Source organism: Melospiza georgiana, chromosome 2, assembly GCF_028018845.1.
Source record: "Melospiza georgiana isolate bMelGeo1 chromosome 2, bMelGeo1.pri, whole genome shotgun sequence".
Lineage (NCBI taxonomy): Eukaryota > Metazoa > Chordata > Aves > Passeriformes > Passerellidae > Melospiza > Melospiza georgiana.
In genome coordinates this window covers 70,941,612-70,964,901 of record NC_080431.1, presented here as the reverse complement: position 1 = coordinate 70,964,901, position 23,290 = coordinate 70,941,612, and positions in this window count along the sequence as shown.

Sequence of the window (23,290 nt, the reverse complement as noted above, 5' to 3'; positions counted from 1 at the left end):
GAGCATCAGAAGTAATCAATTATATGTTTATTTTGCCCTCATAATCCTTTTTCACCTCATTCCAGAAATGCATTTTCATCTGAAATTTGCACCCAAAGTTCTACTGGGACCATCCACAGAGTACCAAGCTTGCAAAGACAGCACAATATCAGCTTTGATATTTTTCTTCATTGTAGACAAAACTAAAATGACTGTTTAGTATTTTTCATCACTTGCATATCAATAGAGTGTCTGTTCTTGTGTGTTAGCCCTTTGGTGTTTTTATCTGCCCTCTTTATTCACATTTCTTCCCAGGCTTTTGGATTATCTGATCATAATAACTGTGCAGGCTGGGATCCCTCCATTCCAGGCCTCCCTGAGATGCACAGCCACTGGGAGATGCCTGCTCTCAGGACATAGCCTGTTGCATACTCCTTTAGGCAACTCCTTAGCTGCTAACTACATCTTGTCTCTGCCAACAACTTCTGTTTGTGAAGGAACTTCCATCATGCCCTTGCTTACCTCCGTGGTTTGAAGCTTAAAGAACATTAGCACCCTAACGTTGCTGGTGGGATAAATACTGCAATTGCCTTTCAGCCAGACACAGTCCCAAGAAGAAAAGCTTAGGGAAGCTGGCAGAGAGGGACATTACAAACCTCCTCAGGGTCAGGTCACAGTCTCATAGCACTTTCCTTCCACCAGTGTACAAGAAAAAGACATTTTGGAGAGGAAGTGTCACTACTACTAGATACTTCCCTGATTTGAATCCCTTTCTTCCAATAGACAACCCTGTGCTTTTTTTTAAACCATCTTTAAGAAAGCACTCAGGAAAAGTTGGGACACAAGTTATTCAGGTAAAAGTGGCAGCACTGAGCTGTTACAGGACACCAGAGGAATGGCTGGCTGGCTCCCAACATCCAAGGGAGGAAGTGGTGGGAGCACAGTGGCAGTGAGTGGGTGGGGCAGTGCCTCCTGCTCCATGTGTGTGTGTGTGTGTGTGCAGGGCCAGCCCTGGAGCCCACACTGCCAGGAACATGGAATTGGCATAGGCTTGCCTAACAGAGGACCACAGGTATAATGAAATAATAAAACTCAGCATAATTTTACAGTTAAACTTTACAATTATTTTTTTTTTTCAAACTAAACTATTCTATGAGAAACATTCTGCAATAAAGTTATGTTTATGAGGGTTTATCACATCAACCCTGCTCAATACTCATAGGCCCTTTCTGAGCTGTGCTCCCTTTCATCTGCATTTTGTCTTTCCTCTTCTTTGGGTGGGTGGTTGAGATGAAGTGACTCACCACTGGACACCTTGAAATATCTTCAACAGACAGAAAGAAAGCTAATTTAATTTAAAATGACAGGAACAGTAGGCATACCTGTCTAATCTGATTTATTAGCGTTCCCCTGCCAACTAGTTTGGATAAAGTTCCAACCACATGAGCACCTTCATTTTCTTGGTCTCCTACAGACATTTAAGAAGATTGTCCTTTCTATGGATTTTGTCATATGTGACAAACACAGTGAATTCCCTTTCTTCCTTTTTTTCCAGTTGATCCTTAAGAGACAGAGCACAAAGTTAATTTGGGAGATTTAAAGAACAAAGACAAAGACTGGTTTAAGTCCACTTTCTCTGAATGACTTTTTTTCTTCCCTGGAATTATGTCTGGTATAAAGGTTTCTTACAAAGGAAATTCACAACAGACCCACAGGGAGATACCAAAAGGGTGGGCAGGATGTGCCTTCAAACATCCCTAATTCAAGAACTGAATGCTGCACAAGGGAAATGGACTGCAGAAAATGGACAGGTTATTACCTTGCAAACCTGTAATGCACTATTGCCACTGTCACTAAGAAAGCCAAAGCTTTGTACTGAGCTCTTCAAGCCTCAGAGGAAGGGCTTGCTCTAAACAAGCTTTCCTTGACCTGTACAACCTGCACAAGGCAGACAAGCAGAAGCCAGCCAAATCTGGCTTTAGGGGTAATGGAGACATGTAAAATGCATCACATATTGTATATTCACATGTAATGTGGAGCTGCAGAGCAATCAAAAAAGAGTAACGTGCAAATATATGTTACCAAATACATAAATGTGGCCCCATGTGTGTCTTGAAATGGGGGAGAGGAAAACACCACCATGAAAATCCTGCACCTCGAGATGCTGGTAGTGGGCTAAAGCTCCCCCTTCACCATCAACCACCAAAACAAAACCATCAACCTGAGCACTCAGAAGAGCAGGGAAAGAGTGAGGCAGAAGGGGTCTAGAAACTAAACAGGGTGAGACTAGTAATTGTAATTGTATAGTTGTCATTATTATATTATTATTGAAGTTTTTCTGCATTGAAGCATTTTTCGTTCTTATATAATTATTTGGTCTGAACTATTATTTGCTTCTTGGATTAGACTGTTAATATTTCAATCATACCAGCAATAAATTCTTGTTTTATATAAATTTCTTCTGAAATTTCCTCTGTCCTATGCACTCCCTATCCCTTCTTTATCCTTTGCCCCCCCCATTGCACCATCCAGAGTGGTGGCCACACTGAAAATGAACCAATGTGAAAGACAGGTTTTTTCCATTGATTTGTTCTGGGAGGGTTGATCAACTTTGCAAACACCATCAGAGTGAAGGGAAGATTACTACCTGCTTTAAAAAAGCTGGAGCTATGCACAGTTTTACTATCTGAGCGTCATTATAATTTCAAAACTATCTCATTCCAACAGAATGTAAAATGCAATAATAACTACCTGTGAAATTTTTATGGCTATGTCCTGACAGCAGTACAGCAGCAGCGTTTTTTTCCCTACTCTTATTTATTCCTTCTTATTATATATATGCATTTTCCTAATTATTTTAACTATAAAACCAGCCACATTCCAGGAAACAAGAATTTTAAAGCAGATTATATCTGCAGCAGGACAGTGATTGAAATGAAAATTGTATTTTCAATGTAGACTTTCTTAAAAATTATCATTCTTTGAGTTTTCATACCTCAGTGCTTAGGGCAGGATGGAGAGTAAATACTACATATACAGAAACACAGAATTAATTCTTAAATATTTTTCCCTTATCTAAAGCATATTTCTGCAGCATATCATACAAGCTAATTCTAGCCCAAATATTCAGATATTCAGTACTATTTTTCTTCATGCATGTTCCCAGAAAGGAAAGCTGAAGGGTGTAGGAAATCTATCAAGATAAACTAATGTATGAGATTATTTGCAATAGATTAATCATTTAAGCAGAAAATTTGAGACATGTCTGAAATACCTGTGCAGAGTAATTTTTAAAAACATCTACCTCACAATAGGTAAAGAATTAAAGGTATGCAAGCAACAGCTGCGGACTCCTCTGGCAAGAGATAATATTTTTGTTCATTGCTTATTCAGCAATTAAAGAGGTCTTAATCAATTAAAGTCTTCTTATAGCCACAGTCACCACAGGACAAGCAAATATTTCATAGTTCTTTATGCTCTAAATCAGTCTTATCCTGAGCTTTTGGTTTATTCTGGACTAAAGAAGGCTGCAGCCTTGCACATGATGCCAGCGATTATCCCAAAGCATACGGTCATGCTGAAGCTTCACATCTCTGTAGTGTTCCAGTTCCACTTGAGGCTACAGAAACCTGGATCCAATGCAGATGAATGCTACACACAAGCCAAGATATTTATGTCCAAATTTCCTACAGCTTAAGGCATTAATTTCTTCCTTCTGTAATATTTAGAACATTTCCATCCTCAGTCTGGGATTACATTTTCTGGAAAAAATACAATCCTAAACCCAACAACCCAAATTTTGGCTGCTCTTTCCTTTTTAATAACTTCTCTATTGGCAAAGTGTTGGAATTGGGCATTTAAAGCATCTTTTAAGGGTAGGTGTTGGATTTTCAGAATCAGAGCAAGTAATAATTTGTCAAAGTCATATGTTTCATAAATATGTTTTGTTTCTGGCTCTCAGTGTTGTATTTCTATGGCTCACCAGCACTCTATGGTTCTGAGCAACCCAAGTACTGCTCAAGACAGATGGAGTGCTGGGTTAGTGCAAATTCTTCATCTGACCTCAGTTCAATCTCATAGCAAAATTATCCATGGCCCTAGAGAAAAAGAAAATCTGAACTGCTACTCATATGTATGCTTTAAAAAGAGCATCCTGCCACATCCTGGGAATACCTGAGCCCATCAAGGCAATTCATCTCCCCTCATCACTTATGTCTAATGGATTTTTCACCACGGGTCTGCCAAAGGTGAGTTATTCTGACAATTTTTCCGGAGCATCCGCCCTGGGAGCAGATAAGGATGTAGGCACAGGGCAGGCAAGGGATTAAACTCATCCTGTGGTCAGGAGCAGCTGTACACAGAACACAAGACACCCTAAAACTGTCAGGACTGTGGAACATATCCAAGATCACCTGAAGAGCTCTGGGCATGAGGGTTTTCTGTGACAAGGAGACATGGTTTCACATATCACTCCTTTACACAAAGTTCCTAGGCTTAATCTGGGCTTTGCCTCTTTGTTTTAGGAACAAGTATATCCTTATATAGGACCTGCTTCTGACACTGTGGTGAAGGCCACAATAGAGAAGTCTCTATAAAATCACCTTCTCCAAACAAGAAGTGAAATAATTCCTTTAAACTGTTAAGTCAGGAACTGAGTAAGTGTTTGTCATCTAATTTCAGCTCTCCCACACAGAGTGAAGTCAGTGAAAGTTTAGGCATCTAAAAGCTATTTTGGATTGACTTCAGTCTTCTAACCTGTTGAGAAGGACAAAATTCTGTACTTCTCCAGTAAGAAGTGTTCTCATTGTAATAACTTATTTGTGCGATTACCTGCAGCTCATTAGGAGTGAGTTATTTCACTTAGTTTTCATCTCTTACCCAGAAAACCCCACTAGGCAGCCAAAGGCAAGAATCAGCAAAGAGACAGGGAAAAATAACTCTGGCCATAATAAATAATTTGTTGTTTGCTGAGTTTTAAATTAGTTACTAATCTTCAGACTTTCTATTGGCAAGACATCACCTAAACTTGTATTTTCATTCATTTAAGCATCCAGTAAAATTTTTGGCAGAGTTGACACTCAGAACTTGTTGATCTACTCTTTTGGACTTACTTTCAGCTTACTACTAATAAAACTACACTAACTCAACACTGCTTTATAGTTCTTGACCCACAACTGGTTGGCCTGCCAATGATATTGTGAAAGACAATGACATTATGAAACTATTGGTGAATCAATTCACAAAAACCCTCCTTTGCAAACTATGAAGTCAGGAAAAATTGTGCACAAGAAATTGCCCTCAAATTGATTTTGTCATATCCAAAGGAATTTTTTACTACACATGGCATGAAATGATGTGATAACTCCTTTACACAGGAATAAGAATGTTTAAAACACTACCAAAATATTTACTATGAATTAACACAAGGAAAAGCCCATCCCCTTCTTCCATGAGGTTGTGCATGACTTGATACTGTAAAATTTCTCAGCTCTCCTAATCAAGAACAGGTCACTGTTTTAGCCTCTGACAATTCAAAGCCTCTATGGGTATTACTGAAAGTTCATCTCAGTTTTGCTGCCTGCAGCCTCCTGAATCCAGAAACTAAGGCTCTGCCCTCCTTCAGCCCTGCACCCATGAGATCAAACTCCAGTCAGGATCTTATCTCCACTGCTTTGTCCCCCCATCCTCAAAAATGTCTCCAGGATAATTCATTTTCCTTGTGACATACATGTGGAAAACCGCTATTATCTCAGTTTCATCTCTGCTTATCTTCTTTGTGCTCCTTTGTGCTGAATGAACCACTGATCCATGAAACCTTCTGGCTGCTCAGCACTGCTGCAGTCCTCACTCCCTCCCTCCTCTCCTTGGGCTTTGAACAATTGGCACTACAGTAATCTTACTGCCAACTCACCTGAAGAACACAAATCACCCCTCTTTCTCCCAAATCACTGTTAAAATAACAAAGGGGGGGTGTTACAATTACAAAAAGTAAATTTTGGGCTTTTTTTGTTAATTTATGATTTCAATTTTCCTCTCTGTCCCTGAAATGAAATTCTTACAAGCTGTCATCTAGAAGGACCCTCCATTTTTCACTATGCAATATATTTTGTCCACTTAGTTTTTGCCCAAAACCAAATGCAGATGATTATTTATTTTCAGAAAAGGATGGAATTTTTAAAAATGCCTGAAGAGAAAGAATACTGTGGGTATCACTGACAGATGGCCACAGCAAGCACGGTGAGTATTCAAAAGTGCTTGTGAGAGCAGGATAGGTCCCCATGCTTTCAGTGCTGAAAGCCAAGTGTCTGTCCCCTGCGATGTGTACAGTCAGCATCTGTTACAGAGAGGAGTAAAACACAGAAAGATCTGAACAGTTTAGGGAAATTCTGTCATTTCCACATGTGGTTCAAAAAACCAAGACAAAGTTACCCTCTCTTTTTTCGTCAGGTTTTTTTCTGTGTGTTTGTGTGTCAGAGTGTTGGGGTTTTTTTGTTTCTCACTGAATACATTTGGAAATGTTGACTTTTTATTTGGAGGTGCTGCCTCAAAAGAAAAAATTATGAAATTCACAATATTGGCACGTACGTATTTGTTTGTTTCATAGGACAGAGGTAAATCATTGTTAAAATGATTGTTAGAAGTCTTTCCAATTTTAATAACTCTGTTCTTTCAGCTATCGCAATGCATAAGCAGTTCATCTGTCTTCATTGCCTTGCCTGACCATATTCTCTGGACTACTGTCAAAATATCCCCGGTGTCCTTGAAAAACCTCATAGACACACAATAACCAACACATCATCCGTGAGTCTCCAGGGACCCATATGCAGAAGTAAACAAAACAGATTCCTGGTAACAGAGATCCCCAGAGGAAATGTGCTGCAGAGAAAGGCACTCCATTGTCTGTGATTCAAAAGTCAATGCTTCAGAAAACGATACTACTGGTTTTAGCCATTAGAAGGACATTTTAGCTAAAAGCAATCTGAAAAGAAATTTATTTTTATTTCCTTTTGAAAAAAATTATATAAAATTTAAGTTTTTTTATTACAACCTCAAGGAAAAGAAGTAACATGGTGATCTGCATCTCTTGACTATTTATATCAGAGGCCATGGATAACAAGTGGACAATTCTGATTGTATCCTGTGGAAGGCAGCAAGATACGTTCTAGCAAATCCTTTATGATGAAAATTTTCTGAGCACAAATGGCTGCAACACTTTCTCGTCCATCCCTGGATGGACTTCTCAGAAGTTAAATGATTTTCAGAAGGAGAAAAGAAAAAAAATAAAGTTCAGGATAAGACTGTGACATCTTAAACTTCAAAATATCCTCTCACTGAGACTGGGTTTAGACAATAAACTTTTCCCCCCAAGCTGCACTATTGCACTATCCATGGCAATTTTATGCTTTAAAAAACATGGCAGCAAAATACCAGCTGTAATGCTTTTGGCTGTCTGCTCCTTCCCTCATTCATACATCATTTAGCTTCCTTTTAGGAGGTGAAAACATCAGCTAATCTGAGGAAGGAAACAACTGGTTTGAAGCAATTGTTCCATGTAATACTCTTTTTTTTTGTATTCTCTCTTGTGCCATCATGGTACATCAATAATTTATAGAGCATTTAATTACTCAGTAAAGCACAAGTGGGCATATTTTCCATAGCTATTCCAGGCACATCAACAAGGCCTTTTTCCCCTTAAGGCCTTGAAGCATGTACAGTAATGGACTTATAAAACTTTCCCTAGAGTACCTTACTGCTCTTGCTTTATGTTCTTTTAATTTATTTTGGGGATGCTTTTTTTTGTTTTGGTTTGGTTTTTTGAAAGGGGAATTTTCGGGTCAAACCTAAAGAATACTCTTACTGCTTTGACTTCATCCTTTCATACAGTGAGTACATTAATAAATAATACAGTGCTGACCTGCACTGAATGGTTTTTTAAAAAATCTTGCTCAGGCTTCACAGGAAACAAAACAAGAGCTTCTCAGGGAGAAAGAATCAGATGGCATTAGGCTGGTTCCTTGCTGATTTTGGTGAGACACCTGTAGACGGTCCATTCTTTGTATTCCCTTTGTTTTCAGCAAGACCTTTGGAATGATGACACTGCCACACTCATACTCTGAATCACTCAAAATCTCAACATTTCCTTCCTGCAATGGTCCCTGACATTAGGTAAGGATCAGGACAACACCATTTCCATTTCTGCCTTCTGATTTGAAGGCTCTTGGAGTGACAGGTTAACCCTCTGCGTTTCACTGTATTTTGTAAAATAAGCGCAAAAAAAACTTGCACCAACTACACAGAAGAGTATCATGAGATTAATTATCAGTGTTTCTGAAGAACTGTTATGGACTGAGTTATGTCCTCAGGCCAAATGTCTTATTGGCAATGTTTCTTACTCTGTTAAGTGCCAATCTGAGCAGTAGGCACCAAATTCTTTCTTTCCTTAACGCCACTGAAGACAGCAGACCAAGTTCTGCCCTCATATCTGAACCCATCACATTTTAACCCAAATCTCTTCAGGACCACTATTAAAATTGAGACTTCTTTAACACCTGCAAAATCCTTAAGAAAAAGCAAAAGAAGCCTTCCAGTGACAAAAGTTGAGCTCCATCTGCCCAGCACACTGCTTGGCCCAGTTTCAAGTAAATGTCATAACCCTGCACCTGTGGCCATTTTTTTGTGTCTAAAATTGACATAATTAGAGATAATGGAGGAAAATATACCTTATATATATAAATTTATGTAGATTTATAAATCTATATTCTGCAGAATGAAAGCTACCTGAAGCTGGAAGCAGAATGCCATAAATATGTGGAATAAGCAAAGTGACAAAGAGAGAGACAGCAAATTCACCCCAGAAAAGAGAGGTGTGTGTACCAGGGTTTTGTCAGGGAGGGAAGATGGTTGCAAGAAGTTTTTTGGCTTTATGAGTGAAGAAGTTTTAAAAGAATATGAAAAATCAGATATGTTTAAGAAGGCTGCCAAGTTTGGCCCATCATTCAGTGTACCAAGCTATGATCCCAGCCTTATCTATAAGAGAAATCGGTGTAGAAGGATTCTCTATTTTCCAGATGCTTTGCAATATTATGTTATGGAATTTTCATGCAGATTTTCCACAACTGAGATCTCCATAAAATAAAAAAATGTAAGTTTTTTAGGAAACAATGAGTTATTTCCTAAGCCCTAAGTGTGATGGGCTGGTTAGTAAATGGAATCCCTGCTCTGCTCACATTCGGGTGTGTGCCAATCTTCTTTCTACTTCTGTCTACTTTCCAGTATTGTTTAATTAGCAAAAAAACTGACACAATAGCACATTTTGGGTGGACAAAAAAACCCTCAAACCACCCAGTTCTGCAGAGGGAGCTCCATTGATTTTGGACTAATGTTTACAATTTTTTTAATTTTTTGTGAGAATTTCCCATATTATCGCTGTATACAGGACACATCCCAAGCAGATGACATTTACAGCACTTGTCAACATTTTAAGACTCTTATTCAGGGAAAGTAAATTAGAAACTGCATTTTGTTTTCTATTGAAATACTCAGTAGGAAGCCTTTCCAAATTACCTTTGGAAGATGCAGGTCCCTGTAAACACAGAGCTTTCTTTGGGACCACTGTGTTCTAGGATGATTACTTGGCTTGTTCATCTTGTTCCTGTATTTGGCCAAACAATTAGCTTGGCAATGTGCCATAGCTAAACTTTTCCTTGGGAAACTTACTGTTGTCTAATTTAATGTGCAGTGAAAATATGTGAAATTTTAAAGTGTAGCAAGAAAGAAAGAAGGTTAATGATTTTCTATGTTGCATTTTAAAAAAGCATCTCCTTGGCCTTGATGTACAATGATATGCACTAATTCACTAAGTTGCTAAGTGAGCAAGATTTGAAAATGAAAAATGTAAATATAACCCCTGATATTGATTGCTTTGCAGGGCAGAATGTAGAGAGGAGAAGCATACATTAGGTTCACCATCCTCACATGAAAAGACATTGCAGGACATATAGATTTTCAGAAATGTTATTAGTAATGGTGAAGTAAATGTAAGTGTCTTGAGAAGATGCAATTAAAAGTTAAATTGATTTGCTTATCCATTTTTCATTTTCATGGCAACACTTATGGCTGCCCAGTAACTGTAGTGGAATCAAATGATTAATGCCCAGTTTTCAGGGATGTCCTCTTCACTGCAGATATGGAGATGGCATTTAGATTTTAAAACATCCCTTGGGAATCCTCAAGAACTATTAAATCTCACTGTAGTTCACTTTTCTGACCACTGAATCATTTTGCCTATCTCCTCTTTAAACACATGCCAGGCATTTGTCGCCATGCTAAGCAGACACGTGAGTTTTGTAATATACATCCTTTGCCTCCTCTGTGAAAACATAGTATTTGAACCCAGATTTCTAGAAAAAAATGGTCAGTGAATAAGCCACTAATTTTATATCTTCTGTAATGACACACACCCTTTCTGTATGTATTATGGGGAGTCATGATTATACTTAGCATGGTTCAAAACAACATCAATAAATAATCATGTCTAAGGTGACTGCTTAGGTAAAGACATCTGCACTGCTCATAAGAAAAAATAAGTGTCATGCATTGCACCCTTCTCTGTGGTTGAGGATTTTAGTTTGTTTGTTTGCCCTGGAATCCCCTTTAAAATATTTTTCCTTTTTAATAGTTCAGGTTTACGTGGCAAATTGATTTGATAAGGTGTAAATAAATCATTATGTATATCATCATGTATAATTATGTGCATGCTATGAAAGGCAACAAGAATTTACTGGAGACTCGAGCTTTCATGAGCTTGAGTATCTCTTGATAACTTCTGCAGTGGTAGCTGAATTGGAGCCCTGCTGCAAAAAAAAAAAAAAGGAACAGAGCAAAAAAGTGAGCAGCAATGTGGAGAAAATGCACAGTGAAGGCAGGATGCTGGTGAAAGAACAGAGCAGTCAGCACTGTGTCCACTGGCACCAAACAGCACAGCAGTGTGTCCCAAACAGCACAGCAGTGTGTCCCACCCACTGAAACCTGAGGGTTGCAGCACCTCCAGATGCCAGTGCATGCTGAAGTGGCAGCTGCAGCCCATGGGCAAAACCTACAGTGTCAGGTATCCTACAAAAAGGACCTCTAGGCTCAAAGAGTGGAGAGAAACTCACACAACCACTTCTTCAACTCCCAATTCTCAGTACAGAACAATGCCTCATGTCCACTTGTGTTTGTCCTCGACAAGTGAGCTTGGTCCCTGCCCCAAAGACAGCCTGAGGACGCCCAAGATGGGTGCAGATTCTCTGGGACACCACCAAAGATAATCACAGTGAAACACAAAGGTGCAGCTCATTTGAACAGACTTCCATACAGACAGTACTTGAATCTCCCCTCTGGCAATTTCTCCAGTTATTTGCTTCAAAAGAGAAAAATCTCTGAGAATGCACAAGTCAGATCTGAGATGTTTCAAGAAAGAGTGAAGATCATATAATGACCAATGAGATATAAAACAAATACGGTTAAATGGATAGCTGCTGCTTTTAAAAAAAATTATTATTACTCTCTCTATATTATATCCTTCTTTTCAATTTTAGGTGCAGTTAAATTCATTCTTATTATGCGTTAATTTATTTGAAATTGAAGAATAATTTATCAGAGGAACATTTATTTGACTTAACATAAGATCATCATAACAGTGTAAGATTTCCTATCCAATGATGACTAAAAATAGTGTGATTATCACTTTGCTATCAGTATAGTACCATTTAATTTGAAAGCTGGAATTACCTAGGAGAAATGACTGCAACTTGAAGACATCAATAAACTCCCAGAAATAAAACATAAGATACAAGAGGCCCATAAAATAATGATGTTCAAACTTTTCCTATTGCTGACTGGGATGATGATGATGATGATGATGATGATGATGATGATGATGATGATGATGATGATGATGATGATGATGAAGGCTGGGCTGGCCATTGCAGAATGGCTTCATCAGGAGGAAAGTTGTCCACAAGGACAGCTAAAATTTTATGGACCATGAGCTTAAATTTGCACACTCAGTTCACCCACCAATCATTTAAAAATCCCAGTTCAGGTTCAGCTGATGCCTTCAGATGAAATTATAACAAATTTTGGCAGCAGTGGCAATCTGAGGCAGATTAACAAAGGGTAAAATCCAAAGGTGCAGAGAGGTTGTTTCAGAGCATTTGCAGTGCCTAACCTGGGATGGGTAGGGTGTGCAACATTTTGTTTTAAGGTAATGGGAGGCTGGACAAGACTAGCAAAGTCTTGACTGCAAGCATTGGATGATAAGAATATTCCCCATACTAGAAAAAGATGTTTTAAAAGTTTATTAAAAGCTACCAAGAAACTGTTTTGTCCAGCCTGTGCTCAGCACATTTCCAAAATGTTAGATGCTTTTGGGAAAAGAAGGAGAAGGTTCTTTCTTGTCTTCCTGCTTTTCCTTTGAGGAAAGTTCTTCTTCTTTCTAATCTTCATGACAAAGATGCCCTATATTTGTTTTTTATTCAATTTTTCTCTTTTGTCATGTTCTTCTCTCAGCAAAGTATGACATTTTGAAGTTTTCTGGGCTGGAGAAGTAAAACTGCTTTTTGACAGTGATTCTTTGTCTAAAGAAATTTCTCAGCTTTTTGACAAACAACAAAACTATTGTGCACAATCCAGGACAAACCGTATTCCCCAACAGAGGTAAGCCAAAGCTGTAAGATTAAATAATTTGGTATCTTGCTTTTGTTGAGGATGTCACCTGTATGCTTTCTGTGGCTTCCTGATGGATGCACAGAAACACAGGCAAGGAGGCAAGAAAACAGTTTTAAAGTTCATACTGTGTTAATATGAATGGGAGTGGTTCACCAGAACAGCGCTCTCATTGTGAGGGATTTTGCACTCTAAGGCACAGGATGACTTCCAAGAAAGATTTTCTTTCCTATCTTGCATGCATTATACCTGGCATATTTGTGGTGTATTGTGTGAGATATGGGGAAAAATTGAGGATGGAAACTTTCCCATTGAAGATAATAGGAATTTTGACTGGGGCTTAGATTCTGGCCAGAGGATTTATAGTTTGGTATTTATCTAAGAGTCAGAGAATCTGGATTCAGCTCCTCAGTGGATTTATTGATTTCTGGATAGATGTTAGTATCTCACTTAAAACCTAATTTTTAAGGCAGTTGGTTCTCAATAGGTTTAAATAGCCCTGCCACTTCCTTCAGGTCCCAAAGAGAGAATTTACAATCTTGGAAAATTTGGCCATTAATCTCTGCCCTCTACTGCTGTATCTTTCTCAACTCTTCTGATTCCCACAATTTAAGTGGCCCATCTCTTCAAATTATAGTTTGGGGTTTTTTTGGTATTGGACCTTATTAGGATGCAAGAACAGTATTAAACATTTTTCCAGTACCTGACTCTATTAGACCCAGGCTTTGTGCTATTAGGCCTAAAAACAACACAAATAGAAAATAATGACATAGTTTGTATTGAATTTTATCGAGGCTAGTGAACACAGCAGCTGTACATACCTAAAGTGTAGAAGTGAGTGAGTGTATCTGCTAAAAATGAAGATGCAATTACCCAAAAGAGAGTCCTGCAGCAAAATCAGAGGTGAGAACAAAGACAGTCCAAGGAACTTTCCCAGACACTAATCAAAGAGGCATGCACATATCTGTGTCTGTGTACTGGGTGTACTGGGTTTGCATGGCAAGCTTTTGGTAGCAGAGGATCTACAGAGGTGGTTTCTGCGAGAATCTGCCAGAAGCTTCCCCCATGTCTGACAGAGCCAATGCCAGCTGGCTCCCAGAGTGACCTGCCACTGAGCAAGCTGAGCAATGGTGGGGATAAAATGCCAAAGCAAAATGAATAAGTGCTGAACAGCAGCCAGAGGAGAGGAGTGAGAATACGGGCCAGGAACAGCCCCACAGACACCAAGGGCAGTGCAGAAGGAGGGGCAGGAGGTGCTCCAGGCTCTGGAGCTGAGATTCCCCTGCAGCCCCTGGTGCAGCCCATGGTGAGGCAGCTGTGTCCCTGCAGCCCATGGAGGACCATGGTGGAGCAGAGATCCACCTGCAGCCCATGGAGCAGGGGGATGCCTGAAGGAGGCTGTGACCCCATGGGAAGTTCATACTGAAGCAGGGACCCACACTGGAGCAGTTCATGAAGAACTGTGTCCCTTGGGAAAGACTCAAGTTGGAAAAGTTGTGGAGGACTTCCTCCCCTGAGAAGGACCCCGCACTGGAGCAGGGGAAGGGAGTGAGGAATCCTGTCCCTGAAGAGAAAGGAGTGGCAGAGACACGATGAAGAAGAAGAGTGTGATGAACTGGCTGCAGCCCCCATTCCCCGTCTCCCTGTGCCAATCTGGGAGAGCGTAGAGAAATCAGGAGTGAAGTTGACCCTGGGAAGAATGGTGAGATAGAGGGAAAGTTTTTAAAGCTCTTTTTTCCCATTATCCTTCTCTTATACTGACTAGCAATAATTAAACTAATTGTCCCATGTCCAGTCTATTTCTGATGCCATGCTAATTGAGGAGTCATCTTCCTGTCCATATCTTTAACAGTGATTCTATGAATGGACAGGATTTTAGAAGATGGGATCCAATCATAGGACAAGGGATTGTAACCAGTAGTAGCCAGCCAAGTACTAAACCAGCTACTAAGACTGCCACTGCTTTGGGAGTGCTGATGCTTTGTTCCACAATTTACACCTATGTTCTGACCATGGGAGGGTCAAGGTGGGCTGGGCTATGATCAGATAGTCCAGCTGATACTGATACTGATACTGATACTGATACTGATACTGATACTGATACTGATACTGATACTGTCCTTCCTACTCCATGTGCACCCCTCTGCACTCTTCTATCAGCCCCTGTCAGCCACTCAGCTCTTCACATACCCACAAGAACAGTGTAAGGTGCCCTTTCCTTTGATTACATCTTTAAATGTTATTGCTGTATAAATGTCACCATTTCCAGTGCTGCCCACAATACTACCCACTGCAGAGCCTCATGCTGCTTTTTTACTCTGTGGCTCTTTTCCTTTTTTCTGCTTTCCTTCTGGCTCTGGACCAATTCCTTCTTTAAAATTCCTTTTGAAAGGTTCAGCTTGAGAACACTTCATTTAAGTACTGACAGTAGGTGCATACTTTCAGAAGTACTGCTGCAGAGCACAGGAACTCACCAACTTCCCTTGATGAAATGCCTCATAGGTTTTTTTTAATGACTCAAGGAAAAAAACTGTCTTGGCTCCTTTCCTCCCTCCTCAATGATTCAGCCACACAAACACAGAGCAAGATGTGTGAAAAGCCATTCTGTAAACAAAATTATTTAAGCAAAATGAATCCTATTGCATTGGTTTTGTACAAGTCCAGTATCAATTCGATGGGACAGGTTGAATTAAACCCTGGCTTAAGTTTGCATAAATTAAGACAACTCTTATTTGCTATCTGAGATGCTGTCACAAATTCCTCTTCCAGTACATGAACTTCCATTCTTCCAAAATGCTACCCCTGAATGTGCAACGTGGTCTGGCACACAGCATGTATCACCAACAGAAAATCTCTCAGAGAAAGATGGACAGGAGCTGGAGGGAGGCAAGCATCTGTTCAAACTATTCAAGGATTAAATTGATTGCCTCTAAATTAATTGGGCCAGAGAAAGGAGATAACAGGTTGGCAACTGAACACTGCTCAGAGGGATGTAAATTTCATAAAAAGGTTGGAGTACAGTGCAAGATAATTTATAACAGTGAGGCACCCTATTCCACTGGGCTACAGAATTGAAACAGCTGAAGAAAAAAGTCTGCAAACATAATGCAGGGAATTTTTGGTAGCTCAGAAATGTTGATAATAAAATAAAGGATCCAGCACCTCTTCTGGTAAAGAAAACACATAGATTCTTATAATTTTTCCTCTAAAAAATCCTTATATGCAAATATTGCCAGCATGGGTCTAAGAGCTGTATGAGGAAGGGTGGGAAGGATTTTGGGTGTATTTTCTGACATCTCTTTCCAGGGGATGTTTGATTCATGTCTGGTGTTGTACCCAGTATGACTCAGCTGTAATGAGCAAAAAACCTTCTGTGAAAATTTCTGATAAATTTTCCTTCTCTTATCCCTTTAAGAAGCAGCATAAAGTATCCCAATATAAAATCAAAGCAAAGGCACCACATCCTTGTTGCAGAGTGTATTTAGGCTGGTAATTCTTGTTCCACTCCAACAGGAAGACCTCTCCTGTTTCACATTCCCATGTATAAAATTTAAAACTTGCCCCAGCATCTGGCTGACAGACTGCACTGTCATCTCCTCTGGGAGAAGGAGTTTCTCCTGGTGAAGAGGAGTGTGGTGGGTTGACCCTGACTGTACACCAGGTGCCCACCAAAGCCACTCTGTCACTGCACTCCTCAGCTGGACAGGGGAGAGAAAATACAGTGAAAGGTTCATGGGCTGAGACAAGGACAGACAAAAACAAATATTGAAAACACCTTTCCCCCATCCCTTCCTCCTTCCCATGCTTAACTTGTATCCCTGTTCTCTACCTCCTCCCTGACAGTGGGGCAGGGACTGTAAATGGGGGCTCTGGTCAGTTCATCACGCCTTGTTTCTGCCACTGCTTCCTCTTCGTGGGGAAAAGTCCTTCCCCTGCTCCAGTGTGGGTCCCTCCTATCGGCAACAGTCCCCCACAAACTTCCCCAGTGTGAGTCCTGCCCATCGGCTGCGGTTCTCCATGAACTGCTCCAGCGTGTGTCCCTTCATGGGCTCCAGTCCTTCAGGAACAGGCTGCTCCAGCATGAACCCCCCATGGGATCACAAGTCCTGCCAGCAAACCTGCTCCAGTGTGAGCTTCTCTCTCCCAAGTCCCGCAGGTCCTGTCAGGAGCCTGCTCCAGTGTGGGCTTCCCATGGAGTCACATCCTCCTTTGGGCGTCCCCCTGCTCTGGAATGGGATCCTCCAAGGGCTGCAGGTGGATCTCTGCTCCCCCATGGGCTGCACCAGGGGCTGCAGGGGGATCTCAGCTCCTATGCTTGAAGCATCTCCTGCCCCTCCTTCTGCACTGCCCTTGGTGTCTGCAGGGCTGTTCCTGCCGCATGTTCTTACTCCTCTCCTTTGGCTGTTTCTGACTCTTTCTGTCTCTGCCCACAATCACTCCTGCACAATGTGGTTTTCCCCTCTTCTTGAATACAGTATCCCAGAGGCACTAACACTGTTTCCCTTGGGCTTGTCCTTGGCCCGCAGTGGGCCTCTCTTGGAGCCCACTGACACTGGCTCTGTTGCTCGTGGTGGAAGCTTCCAGCAGCTTCTCTGAGAAGCCACCCCTGTAGATCCCCTGCTACCAAAAGCTTGCCAAGCAAACCCACTACAAGGGACCAATGTGAGAAATCTGGTTTGGAATAATTCAAAGTTTCAGGAATGGAAACAGTGGCTGTTTCTGGATGTTGTTCCTCTCTCAAAAGGTAGGTAAGAGTACCAGAATATTGGCATGAGTCAATGGCCTCTACACTGGATGGCTAGAGAAGCTTGCACTGCTGACTGTTCATTAACAGTAAAGGAGGGCCCTTTCATCAGTGATTGCAGATTTTTTGCTGGAGGGAGAAGCAATTAAAGTTCTTTAAAATTGCCTATTCCTGAAGTATTTCTCATTATAAAGGACTGCAGAGGGAATTACAAATCTGTTATTTTTTCACCATGCGATCACAAAATGAAACAGTTCCTTAATGCATTAATGTGATACTTGCAAATAAATGTGAGATAAGTTTTGGGACAAAACCTATGTTGTTTGAAAATCTGTGACACTCTAATGAGCAGATTAATAAAAAACCAGTAATTTGGTTCAAATAACTGAGACAGGCCAACATGATTCTCATTCCTATTTCTTTTTCCTTCTTCCACCCTCCAGGGAGTAGTTTATCCATTATAAAAGGGGGGGTTTGCCAGGACCAGGTGTTATTAAGTAAAAATCCCTCATGCCTGGTTATGTTTTACTCACTAAGATATTACATAAAAGGTTAATAGTGCAAATACTGCCCTCACCTTCCTGAAAGGGAGGAGATGGTGTACTATCCATAATTAAAAGTTTGGTGGTTGCTTAGACCTAGACACATTACAGGATACATTCAGTGTCCCTGAAATACACTGATACATTCAGGAAACCTGATTTTCAGGGTGTAAGTGGGATTGCAAACACATTTTTCTTCTCTGCATTGTCTGTCCCTCAGCTCTGTAAATTCACCCCAGAGCCAGAAATGCTCAGTGGTTAGGAAACACTGCAGATCAGTCTCAGAAACTCTGATAGAGGTTTCAAAGCTACTTTTCTACCAGGTTATGGCACTATTCAATGTAACAGAGCATAGGCTAAACTACTTTCATTTTAGGGTAGTATAGACTGATTTTGCTTTAAATCTTCTCTGTTCTCTAGGTAAGAACACTGCTTCCCACCTGTGCTTGGGCACAGCCTGGCTCTCAGAATGATCCAGGTTCATCAGTTCCTGTTGGATTTAGCAATGGCTACTGTGGCACAACTCTGGCATCAACCACATTTTAAATTCAGTCTTAGGAGGAAACTACAAATAGTAGCAGCATGCCTTCAGCTGGCTATTCAAAAATCAGTGACCATTAACAGTACTGAGTGCATGAGAAGGTGTTTTTAAAAGGTTTGCTAATCGCCCCCTGTTCCTGAAACTTGGATCACTGCAGGTCCCCTCACTGATGCCACTTTGCCAGCAGCCAGCAGCTGCTGACAGACATGAGCTGCTGAAGATGAACTGAAGTACCTATTGCTTTTTCACAGTACAGTACTCCTTACCCAGAGATTTTTATTTGTCTCCAACAGTCTTCACTACCTCTCTGTGTTTCCTTTGTTTGAAGTCAGGTAATAAATGATTAATGTAACTTCAGATGCCAAATGCAGTGTCCACCCAACACGGTTTGACAGAGACTGGACAGTTTGAGGGTTGCCTCAAGTTATGCCTAAGGGTTTGTCCACCCTCTGAAAAGCAAAGTGATAGGGATAGCTAACCTAGGAAAGTTGCAAGTCAGCAGGCACACAGGGCCATGGAAACACAGAGCAAAGCAGAGTTAGCCCTGTGCTGTGCTGGTTAGCAACCCCTTGTTCTCATCCACACATCAGTTTATCATCCTCATAAGTCAGAGTTTTAGTAACACAGGCTTGCCCACAACATCAGCTTCAAAAAAGAAGCCAACAACTTGATCTCACTAAAGAATCACAGAGAAGCAGAAATGGAAGAAAGAAACTCCCTCTTCCTCAATATTTGCCAATGTGGACTGTGTCTCTCCTAAATGTTATCCAAAGTCTCCTATGAAGTGCCAGTGGTCCTCTTAACTCAAGACAAGTCAGTGAAACTGAGCTTTGCACTTAATGGAAAAGCCATTTTGACTGAACAAGGGCATTTCCATTAAAAAAAAAATCTATTACAGAAATTGATTGCAATGCTTATACTGGGGCGTATGAGAAGAAAAGAGACAGAGAATGTAAGCCATTCATCATTTCTTTGCAGATGCATGCTCCCCAGAGGCTTAATTGTGGTTTGATTATATGCAGTAGTAGCTCATTTACACTAGCCCTGGCAGAAGGCAGTGAGGACTAGCAATGCTTTAACAAAATGTCACACACAGCTTTTCCTTCAAACCAGGCCAGGGCCTGCTGAAGTCAGGGTGATGAAGTTCACCTTACCTAGATCTAGATTTCCAGCCAGATGTCTTTCCTAACAGGTTTCCTCAAGCCTATTTTGGTCATCAGCTCTAGCTTGAGATGCATGGCTCCAGCTGGCAGGAGCCATTCCTGTCGGTGGCACAGAGGCAATGTCCTGTGACCAGCCAGACGTGGCCAATGTGTTCCTTAGTCAAATGTGTTCCCCTCAGCCTCTGCATTGGCTCAGTGGGTTCTGGCTGAGAGGTCAGCAATGCACTCTGGTGAGGTTAAACAGTTTTGGAGACTTCAGTCCTGAAGGTACACATTGTATCACAGTATGTCACCCTTGAAATAAGCAGTGTCCTGTAGTGAGGCCACAGGAATACATTTCCTCCTTGTTTATATATGTATAAAATACACTGCTAGTTTCTACATTCCTGAAATTTCACTTTTCTTTTGTTTTTTTCTCATATTACTTCACCTCCTCATCATCTTTCTCTGTTTTCCTCTGCACTTTTCAGTCTTATCTTCCTTGCCATCCTGTATTCTATTTTTCCTTTCTACTGCTTTTATATAATGTCATTATTTATTGGTTTTTATCAACAAATCATCTCTTCAATACACTTCTTACACTTATACTTTCCAAAAACTTTGGAAGAGAAAATAAATTCTATTCTGCTGCTTCTGCAAAACATCTGTTTAGTGTGTTAATACTAATAATGTTGTATTTCTAAATATTGTAATACATGAGCGTAAAAACAAAAGAAAAAAATTTACATTCAGACTATTTTCACATAAATGTAAAATCTTTCTGAAGACTACACACATTTATGGGATAATAAATTATTATCCTGTATCACTTTTATCACTTAACTTTTATTTCCTTAGTCATGTTCACACTTTCCTCCATTATTTTTTGTGATACAGCTCAGCTCAGTTGCTCAAAGCTCTCAGAAATCACGCCCACCTTGTTTAGTCTCTATCCTGCATAAGGAACAGGAATTCAACTGAAGAGGCAGCCTCAAAAATTGCTTTTCAATCTTCAGAGCCATGCATATCAGCCCTAAATACAACCAATACAAGTCCATCTGGCATGCTAATTGCTGCTTACCTCTTATCTGTGCTTGCAAACCAGCTGCAAGACTGTCAAATTTGGAAATATGTTTCATCTCCAGTGGGGTTAAAAGCAGTGCTTAGGTTTCTGTGTGCAGTATAGAATGCAGGACAAGATTGCTCCTGGCTAATTAAAGCTAGGGACTGGGACATTAGGATGCTGGGGAGCTCTCCACATCCTGCAGAAGACCCCTAAGCAAATTTCAGGAAGGTGTGTGAACTCAGCAGAACTCTGCTGCTTCTGGGAGAAAGGCACACGCTGGGTTTTTCCATGAAGATACAGGAGCTCACTCAGTGCCAGCTCAGCTCTCTCTAACCAGCCCTCTGGCTCTTTCCTTTGCACTAATGTGAAGACAGGCGGAGAGAGCTGGAGCTGTTCAGCCTGGAGATGAGAAAGCTCTGGGGAGGCATTCTAGGAGCCTTCCAGCCAGTACCTAAAGGGTTCTACAGCAAAGCTGGAGAGACTTTTTGCAAGGGTGTGAGTGATGGTACAAGGGTGAATGGCTTTTTGCTGAAAGAGGGCAGGGTTAGATTAGATTAGATGGGAGGAAGAAATTCTTTACCAGAAGGGCAGTGAGGTGTAGGAACAAGTTACCCAGAGAAGCTGTGAATGCTCCATCCCTGGAATTGTTCAAGGCCAAGATGGACAGGGCTTGGAGCAACCTCTGGAAGGTGTCCCTGTCCATAGCAGGGGTTGTAACTAGATGATCTTTAAGGTCCCTTCCAACCCTAACAATTCTGTGATTTTATATGTAGCAGAAGTAGCATTGTGGCACAGCGGTGATTTCATACATCCTTATTCAGTCTGGCAGCCAAAACCTGGCTTCTTCTGAAAACTTTCCAGAGCAATAAATAAAAGGGTTTCTGCTTGCAGTCCCTGCTGCTGTACTTTGGAAGGAGTATCTGGAACTTCCAGCAGCAGATGGCCCTTCCACATCTTCAGAGTTACTTGGTGGACCTTTGATCTTTCTGCAGTTGCTTCAATAAGCTAGCTGAGTCCGAATCAGAAAAAAATCTAAGGCTCATGAAGAAGTTTAATCCCTCCTAATAACCCAATCTTATGACATTTACATTACTTCCTGTTGTTTTTATGTTCAATAACAAGGTAGAAATCTTCTGCAACTTCATAATTGCTTGCAAGGCTTTTCTAGGAGCATCAGAACCATTTTCCAGGTGCTGCAAAGGACCTGAATTTGAAGTGTGCTGGAGCTACTCTTCTCTCCCATTCCTGCAATGTGTGTTCCTGGGTGCTGGTGTGACTGGTGTGGTTCCACTAAGCCATTGCTGACTTTTCTCACACTGCTGCCTCCCACTGGACTAGTTCTCTATTCCAGAGAGGAAACATTGAGCTGTTTTTGGAGATAGTCATCTTCGAGTCAGTGAAAACAGCCTAAAACATGCAGCATCTGTTTACCTCCCTTGCTTGCCAAATAAAAAAGTGGTGGAAGACTTCTGGAGGGTATGCAGGAATAGCTTAGTAAAGGGTATGGCAATAACAGGGAATGGCAACTGTTGACTTGCTCTTCTGATTTGACTGCCCTTCCACATTGTTATCTCAGTTAAAAAGGTCTTGGAATCACAAATTTAAATGCACTTAATTATTCATTTTTATAGAGATTAATTAAATGCTCCTTTCCAACTCATCATGAAGGCCTTCAGTCCAAGGCATGTACATCTGTATCACTCAAAGCATTTGGCTATTGCATAAAAAGCTTTGCAATGTGAGCTGCATATACTTGCCAGCTTTCCCTGTCTCTCATCAGCATTGTTTAAAAGGGAAGGTTTAGGGGGACGGTGCTCCCCTCAGAGCTGCTGAAGCACACAAATTCATCCAGTAAGTCGAGCAAAGGTAGAGCATTTACATAAACTGTTCTCTGTCAGGACTGTGGTCTAGACATTCCCACAGATGTTTCTCACTTTAGTACAGTGCAAAGTGCAATTCCTTTTGTCTAGCTTTGTGCATATTCCCACAGCTGTCCACCCTGAAGAGAGAGTCACCTCCACAGATGGTCTCACCCATGGGTTTCATGATTTGATTTGACAACATTGACAACAAAGGGAGATCACTGATTTATTGTTCTATGTCTGCCATTGTATGAAAGGAAAATAGCCATGAGCGGCTTCCCTTTCCTTGGCCACAGCTACCACATTGCCAGCCTTCATTGAACACACGTCAAATGTCTTTTCCTTATGATCATCCCAGTCTTCTGCACCTCCTTGTTCCATGGAACATCCCTTTCGTGTCCTGAACTGTGGAGAAAGCTGACAATATCCCTGCTGTGTCAGCTGGTAGGTTTTCTCACACTGCTTCTACTACATGGGCAATGTCACTTAAGAGCAGGAATGATGTTTACCTTGAAAAGGATGGGCACTTGCAATCTACTTTTACTAATGATGGACTAAAGGAAATCACATATCTGAGATCCTGCTCAAATATTAATGTCTGATCTGTATATTTTTTTATTTTTTTACAAATTGAATGTTACATTTCACAAGGGAAAAATCAGGATGCGTTGATCAGAGAACTTTTAACACCAGAGACTTATTAATA